Here is a 7,733-nt window from a genome sequence, read left to right as displayed (position 1 = left end):
GCTCTCAATTGAACACAAACCTTGTAGTTGGGGTATACTAACGTGACAGGAAGTTCAGAAAGTGACTGAATTATTCTGACATTAAAAGACTACTCAAATGTAACATGTGTCTATGTAGTGCTCATAAAACATCACGCCAGCCTTCTCAAAGTTATGCAGTATTTTATTTTGCCTTTCTGGCAATGAGGAAAAATGAGGGAAGCAAATAGTCCATGAGATTTTGCTGTGAAGATACAGCCTGCAGTCCTAAAATATTTTTCAAGACAAAGTGAATCCAAGTCAAGGGGGTGACTTAAAAGAATGCATTACTCTTTTCAGAAAATGAGCAAATATTTCTGTTCTCCTGTTGGTATCGGATATAAATGCAATTCTGAAGATATGGCAACCATCTTGTGAGCATGAGGAAAAGATAAGGAAACAGCAGAGATAACTTGTCACTATCTTTAGCCTTGCCAGTAGACACATCAGTAACTATATCTTCTTGTCTGATCCTCACAACAAAGTAGGCAAAAGAAACTTATTTTTCCCAATTTATACATGACATGATTTACCTAAGGCTACCTGAGTGGGGAATGGTAGTTGGGGAATTAGGAGCCTTCAAATATCTTTTCTATCAGGAGGCATTAGTCATTTTCTTAAGCCCCCTAGTGACCACACAAAGTGCTGCCCCTCAGCCATTCCCATGATTTGACTTGGCATTGTCACATGTATCTTAACCAGGACTTAACTGTCACATGGAGTGACACTCCTCTGCTCATAATGAAGCACATTATCTTCTAATGTTAGTTTAGGTTGTTACTTGCTCTGCCACTTTCAGAGTAGATGTCACCTGTCCTCCCTTCTCTCCTGGATAATATTTCCTTTGGGTTATTTATAACATCATCATCGCGTTTCCCCTTTCATCGGCTTTTCTTTCTAAACTGTATGGATTGATTTTAAAGCCCCCTACACTGCAGTTTTCTTCAATTTAGCTCCACTTATCTGATCATGCATCACAAAGGAAGCAGGAATTCAGCTTAAATGTGAAGCCACCACAGCAGAACCAGGCAAGTGGCAGAAACCTGATGATCACAGCCAGAACCGCACACTCCCTGGTGCTGAGTGAGATGACAGACAGGAGTAACTCTGTGCAAGTCCGAATCCTGACTGTGGAGCGTGAGGTTCCGACGAGGTGTGTCTCTCCTCAGATCAGCGCTGTCCTTTAACTTCCCTGCTTCAATTATGAAAGTCAGGTGCGGCCTCATGCTATTCTTTAAAATTTATTTTGACAAGTAAATGGGCTCTGGGAAAGTGAACATCCTCATCTACTGTTTTCTGAGGCTGTAACGTTGTCACGAGTGAAGAATGAAACGTGTTCACTTTAATGTACAGCGTTCCCAAGAATGATGATCAGAGGAGAGGAGAACACGACACAGATGAAGCACGAATACGAGAATGGGGAGAGATGCACAATCAAAAGACAATGTGTAAGGCAGAGGAGAGGCTGTCATCTGCTTTCTGGCTGTGTTTCCCAGACTGTGACAGATCTTGCTTTTCAGCTAATTCTACCTTTGCTCATTCCCATCTTCGAGGGAGGAGAGAATTCTGATTTTGAATCTCTGATGAAGCAGCCCTTAGGATGATGCTTCACAGGCTTCATGTCCTGAATGCTCCGAATCTGCCATTTCATTCAGAGCATTGTTTCTGGGTGGGAGGAACTCTAGTAAGACTCCATGACTAGCTTTCAGAGGCATTCTGTAGTTTGGAGGGACTGGGGATTGAACCAGGGCTTTGCCCAGGCTAAGTGAGCACTCCACCACTGGGCTAGACCCCAGTCCCCTCAGAGGGACTCAAATCCGTTTCCATACTAACATTTGCCCATCATCTCAGGTATGTAAATAAGGTTTTGAAGTGGTGGTGAGGGGATATTAATTAACAATTACCATTTTTGTTGTTGCTTGTTAACATACAATATATATTCAAGTGCTGAGAAAATAGCCATTTTACTAAGGATTAAAGCATAAAGGGTTCCAAGCATTCATATGAAAGCCAGTTTTCAAAGCTGACTTCTATGTTTCATACAATTAGATAACGATACGAAAACATGTATCACTTACACATAGATATACACACCATCTGAGAAATCAAATAAGAAAGAATAAGAATGTCACCATCAGCCACAGTGAAAGGCTAATCATGTAATGATCTACCAGGAAAATGCAGGGACAGATATGGATTAGCTCCGATTCCATATATTGGTTGGCTAGGAAGAAATTAGCATAATTATAAATTTGTTCCAATTACAGAAGGCAATTATCAGAGACCAGCTTACAGCATTATCCAAATGAAATCAGTAAAGTGCATCTGCATTCCAGGTACATGCCTCCGAGTTAATGGTGCTTAAAAAAAAAAAAAAAAGGCTAAAAAGGCTGTCTTCTCATTCTTTTTCCTTCCCTTTGATTACTGTACACACCACACAAGGTTCCTTTCAGATCACAGACACAAAGCCACCATGAAAAAAGAAAAAAATATACACTGTAAAGAAAGAAAAAATAATCATGCTTGATACAATAACACAACTTCAAAACAATCCTGTTCAGACTCTAAAGTCTTGTATGAATAATTTCTCTGAGTCCTCTTAAATTTTACATAGGAGCTCACAGAGCCTTTTGTGTTCTCTCCAAAATATTGATTAGGGATAACAGTGTGACTAAGACTGTCATTACTTGCTCCAAACGAAAGTTCTTTGTGTAGACACACAGGGCATCTCGCAAAGGCATGCTCACTGCCCGTTTCACTGGCCTTCCCCAGTACAGATAAAACCTGATGCCTCATTAACTGCCCCTTGTGTGACATGGGCCAAGTGATGCTAAACATGTTTTCTAAAGCAGGTGACAGATCAGCTCTCAAATTGTTGAACTGAAAATGCACTTCTATTTAATTAGCTAAGATAATACTATATAATCTAATACATACATAGTAGAATTTGCCCAGCAACCAAGGAAACAACTATAAGAGATACTGAACACAATAAAGACTAGTAAGAGACATAAAATCTCACTTCTATTGAGGCCACAGAAAATGGTTTTACTCTAAAAAAGGATGGTAGGCTCCCTGGAACTGTGATAGGGAAACAGGAGAAAGTAAGAAAGGGAAAGAGACCCATATTTGATTTATACTGGTGGCCCACTGTGTGTCAGAATACTCTAGGCCTTTTCTCATCTTCGACTGCTTGATGAGGTGAACATTATTAACTATGTGATTTATAGTTAAAAACATAACTCAGCATTAAATAAACTAAATATTCAAACATGTTAAAAATCATGCCATCTTAAAAAAATAAGCTACATGAAATTCCTTTCCCCCTTCATTGTCAGAGATCTTGAATGCTTCACTGAATAGTGGCCTCTCTCACCATATCTTAATATGGCTTCCACTCCATCAGTTCACGGAAATGGTGAGGTCAAGTTGTCCTTGGTGAGGCCAAGTCCTACTTGACTTTGGGGTGTAATAAGTGAGTGTTCTCCAAATGGTTCTTGTCCTGTTTGTATAATACCAATAACTCTGTCCTGCTCTCTGGCCTTTTTCTGCTCTGTCTCTTTCATTGGCTCCTTTTCCTCTGTTGAAACATCAACTGTTCTACTTCTGCAGGTCTCTGGGACAGCCCCTTCTTCACAGCTCATCCCACAATGTCTTCCTGCATGATCTCATCCAGACTTGTGTGTCTACCACAGAACATTCCCACACTGACATCTTTAGTTCACTGACACTCCTGAGCTTCTACCTCTTCTATGAAGATGCTGACTCAATATCTACTTTTGTGTCCTTCAGAGGTACTTCAAAGTTAGCATGTCAGACTGGACTTGGAGTCTCCCCCACCCCTTGACTTCCACCAAACCTCCAGAAATAAGAAGAGGTAACATTCTTACCTTTCTGATATGAAAACATTTGAAACCTCATGTGAGAAAGCACAAAGAATTTTGGACAATAATTTAGGGAGGAACAGGCAAAGCTAGTAGCAGACTAGGACAATAATTCAGAGGGGAAATTAAGGTGAGTTGAACTGGAAGGTTTAGGATGTATATGCAGTAAAGAACTGTGGCAAGAAGATGAGGATGAAGCAGGATGAACAGAAATTCATGACTAACCTTGATATAAAATTTAAGGAATGGGGAACTAATATCTTGCATCCATATTTTGAAATTAGACAAGTAATAAAGTGAACACTAGGCAAAATGGGCACTTTGGGATGCTGTACTGATATTTACTGAATGATTATCATCTTAGTCCCTCATATACAAAGAGCATCCTGAAATCAACAGAATAAAGAGGGAAGGAGGAAATAGGGAAGGAGATAGAAAGAAAATTGAACAGAGCAAGAGAAAACTTGGCTAAATATGTGAACAATTAACTCAGTGATGCATAAAGTTAAGTATAACTTTAGAGTTAAATAACGCAACATGTATACCTCATGAACTCCAGATCCATAGAGTAAACTACTTTTGGGATATATTTTTCATGTTTTAGGCATAAATTATACCTAAAGCTGGAGGCATAAGTAAAACCAAGCAAGAAGCACAGATGGAGAAACAAGAACTCTGAAAAAAGTCATCATTTTTAGACCAGGAAAAGGAAGAGGAAGCTACAAGAATTTTGCTAATCATGAAGAAAGGGCTAAATCATAAACTTGTGTGTTATGTAAACAAAAAAAGAAAAAGATAAAAAAAGAAAGAAAGAAAAAGAGAACCATTTTAAGTATTGAAAATCATTATCAAAGTCAAAAGTGAATTCAGATAAATCTCAGGCTTCTATTCAACATGAAGCTCCTTCTATACTATATTACAATTGGTTTCAAGGATTCCACAAGATGATTTTTAATGAGAATAATAAGCTACACCTCAACACTGTATTATTTTTCCTTAAGGCTGTAGTCCCCCCACCCCCACCCCCCTTACCAGAGGTTTCACTTTCCATAGCTTTGGCTACTTGTCCAAAAACACTGCATGAAAACTTCCAGGAAAAAAAATTAAGTTTTAAATTATGAACCCTCCTGAGTTGTGTGATGAGAGCTATTGCCATCTGGCTATGTCTGCCCTGAGCATGAACCATCTAACTCAAGTGTTCTTGAGTAAATATATCCCCAAAGTGACTTACTGTTCAGGTCTGGAGCTCATGAGATATCTATATTGTATTTTAAGCTTAACTATATGCATCACTGAATTAATTATTCACATACTTAGCACATTTTTGTTTTTCCATTATATCTATTCTGTATACACTCCCTGCCTGTTAGTCACTTAGTAGCTGTCTTGGTTGTCAGACCAACTTTCCCAATAGTGACAGTGCTTGTATACAGTATTCAGTACTGTCTATCACTTCAGGCATCTACTGGGGGTCTTGTAAAATATCTCCCATGGATGGGGGATCAATTATATTCTTTATAATTACCCCAGAGTCAGCAAAACAAACCATAGGCAGACAAAATATTAAATTATACTAAATGAAGCCACTAAAGTACCATAAGAAAGCATGAGTGAATATTTTTGGAATATTGGAATGTGGCATGATTTCCTGCATGGCATAAAAGTCAAAAGTCATAAAGATTGAATTAAAATTAAAATTTTAAAGTCCAAAAGAGCAAAAGATGCCACAAACAAGGATAAATACAAAATACGTTTACAAAATACTTGCATCACAACAAAGTGTTTTGATATTAAAATGAAAGGAGAATTTGAATATATTTTACACTTAATAGAAATAGATGCTGGTCAACATGCAGTACCAGTGTGTACTGACTTAACTATCAAGACTAGTTCTTAACATACAAAAAACACCCTGAAATCAATGAGGGATCAATATTCCAAAGAAAAATGATCAAGGTACTAGAGTGGATTATTTAGAGGGAAAAAATACAAATGGAAAACTAACCTTTGAAAAGTCACTCAACCCCACCCACAATGAAAATTAAAATGAGATATTACTACTGCCTATTAAAATGGAAAATACTGAATCTATTTAGAGTTGGCAAAGGCATAAAGAAATAGAAATTTTCATTCACTTGAAGTGGTAAGATTAAGTTAGTACATTCCGCATGTAGAATACCTTGCAATTTTTACAAGAACTAAAAATATTTATATAATGTAATGTAAAATTCCACTGGTTTTAAGTAAAATAATCATTCGTAAAAACCCTGAGATATGGGCTAAGATGCTTATCACAACTTTGTTTATATTAGTGAAGTAACTGTAAAAGCCTAATTTGCTGATTGATTAAATAAATTATGACACACTTATGAAACCTAATGCAACCACCAAAAAGAATGATACATTTTTATTTTAAGAGAATGGGAAAGAGCTCCTTTAGCCAACATTTAGGGGCAAAAAGCAGAGTATAAATTTCAGTTTACTACCTCTATGTTCAAACAAAAGCATCTGAAAGGCAGCTTACTAAATATTTGAAATTTTCGCCCAATACACTGGTAGATTACTGTAATTTACATATAAGTGATTCACCAAATATTTCTGGCTCTCTGTTTTAAAGGTCTAATTGCACTTCCATGTCCCTTTGTACTTAGGTAGTGTTATGTGACTAATTCTCACCAATGAACTGTCAGGGACTTCTTAGTACTAGGGCAGAGTATTTATTTCTTGTATTACACTCTTCCAGACTTCACTTCTTTCTCCGCTGCCATGAGAGCTCACAGATTTGGGTGGAATAACTTCTCCAGCTGCTTTTGGTAAGCCAAGCACCTAGTTGATAAATGACAACCACATAGCAGGAAAGAGAGATTGATACTTGTTGCTGTCGGGCACTGCAATTTCCAAGTTGTTACTTCATCATCATCTGGCCTATCCTATTTTTTACAATCTATGTTTACAAGCAGGGGGAAAAGCCATTTTCATTAAGCAAAGAATATACAGTCCCAAGTTTGAAAAAAAAAGAAAAGTATACTTTTACTCCTGATCTCTAAAAAGTAAACCAATTACCTTAAATGACATATCTTTCTCTTCTATAAACTAATACATTAAGTAGAAAACCATTCATTTCTAGAGAGCTAGCAGGCTGGTGGTCCTCCATCTCATTTCATCTTCATAGTGGTGCTTAGCTGGCTATTTCAGGCAACTCCTTTAGTTTTAGATAGTCTTACACAGGGTAGATGGCACAATGAGCTGCTGAGTCAGAACTATAGGCTCAACATCGTGCAGGAAAATTTAAGTGACATTACACTACTTTACAAGTCATATGGGCTTCAGGTGACCATGCCATTTCATCAACAAGATTAAGCTTTTCACTGTTTAAACAACACAAGCAGTTTCATGGGTTACAAACATTCCAACAGGAATCTAAAAAGATGTGACTTTGCATATCCAACATTTCTCATTGGGGACCATGTTTACGTTTCTCATTTTAATCAGCCTGGTCAATTAAATTGAACAGTTTCCTATTTGTTTCCATCCAGATTACCCTCCTGCTCTTTGCATTCTGGTTTTTATGAACTATCTCAGAGCTGCTGTTTGAGCTTCACAGCACTATAGGGAATGTTTAAAAAATAAACTAAATTGCCTTCGTGATTTTCTTTTTTCTTTTTTTTAACTTGCTGAAAATGAGATTTCTCAACAGCCTCTATTCCACAGCCCCCTCCTTCCTTTTTAATTTAAAATTTTGGTACTGAATTGAGTTTACAATATTCCATTAATATCACTAGGGGAGATACTTGTTTCTCATGCAATGCACAGATTATTCTACAATTCTCC

The sequence above is a fragment of the Ictidomys tridecemlineatus genome, chromosome 14 (genome assembly GCF_052094955.1).
Source record: "Ictidomys tridecemlineatus isolate mIctTri1 chromosome 14, mIctTri1.hap1, whole genome shotgun sequence".
NCBI classification, from domain to species: domain Eukaryota; kingdom Metazoa; phylum Chordata; class Mammalia; order Rodentia; family Sciuridae; genus Ictidomys; species Ictidomys tridecemlineatus.
Note: the sequence above shows the minus strand (reverse complement) of the source record.